The 845-nt window shown below is 59.2% G+C and overlaps 1 protein-coding gene across 3 annotated transcripts in view; it reads right to left on the reverse strand.

Annotated features, from left to right (window-relative positions):
• Positions 1 to 845, reverse strand: part of UBTF (upstream binding transcription factor) — a 15,485-nt gene extending 14,640 nt beyond the window's left edge. For 2 of the 3 annotated variants that reach the window (XM_025045622.1, XM_006910117.2), the window contains exon 1: positions 792 to 845. The gene's annotated coding sequence lies outside the window, so the exon portion shown is untranslated. Of the gene's footprint in view, positions 1 to 619; positions 639 to 791 lie in introns of those variants that run through there. The other variant, XM_025045623.1, reaches the window with a different exon arrangement.

Below are 845 nucleotides of genomic sequence, written 5' to 3' on the forward strand. Positions count from 1 at the left end.
GTTTCCCACTGTCACCCCTCCTACCAGTCTCCATGTGGCTTCTTCTTTATATCTTTAAGTTATAGGACTTCTGTGCAGCTAGTCTTTAGATTGTTCTCAATGACGATTGTTTTATAATTTATTTGTGGTGCTGAGAGGAGGTGAGCACAGCATTTACTTACTCTTCCATCTTGACCAAAAGTCTCTGGCTATTTTCAATAAAGGCAGGCATTGAAAAGATATTTAAAAGTAAAATAACCGGCGCGGGAGAGAGGGCGCGAGGCGCGGCCGCAGATAGGGTGCCTAAAGGGCCCCCCAGCACCCGGGGAAGCTCGAGAGGTGCCCACAGCCCTGCTCCGGAGCTCTTCTCCAAGTCTTCCCATCTCAGATTCGGGCTTCCACGCCAGCTCTCGCCCGCTCCTCTCTCCCGTCCCCTGGAGCGGCCAGTCCGCGCCCACCCTCATCCTCGGAGCGTGGCCACCGGCTTGGGGCGCACGCATGCCGATCGCGGCGCCAAGCTTCGGCGCCTACCTCGCTGTCCCCTCGCTGGCGAGCAGCACACACGTGAAACTTAAAAAAAATTTACCCCTACAAAATGCCCTTCCTGCAAATCGGGGTGGGGGGAATCTTTACTACTTACACGCCGGAAAGGGCGAGGGGGCGACGGGCTCCAGCGGAGGAGCCTCTCTGGGAGCTGGTTCAATCCAGCCCGGCATGGCTCCCCAGGCCTGCCCGGGCGCATGGAGATCGGCGCCGCCGCCACTCGCAGCAACCCCTCTCCCCCGAAATCCGCGGTGCCGGAGCTCACTTACCAAGCGTGTGAATGGGAGCGCGGGCCAGGGGCACCAAGGGGTGCGGCGGGCCGA

Source organism: Pteropus alecto, unplaced genomic scaffold (genome assembly GCF_000325575.1).
Source record: "Pteropus alecto unplaced genomic scaffold, ASM32557v1 scaffold313, whole genome shotgun sequence".
Classification (NCBI taxonomy): domain Eukaryota; kingdom Metazoa; phylum Chordata; class Mammalia; order Chiroptera; family Pteropodidae; genus Pteropus; species Pteropus alecto.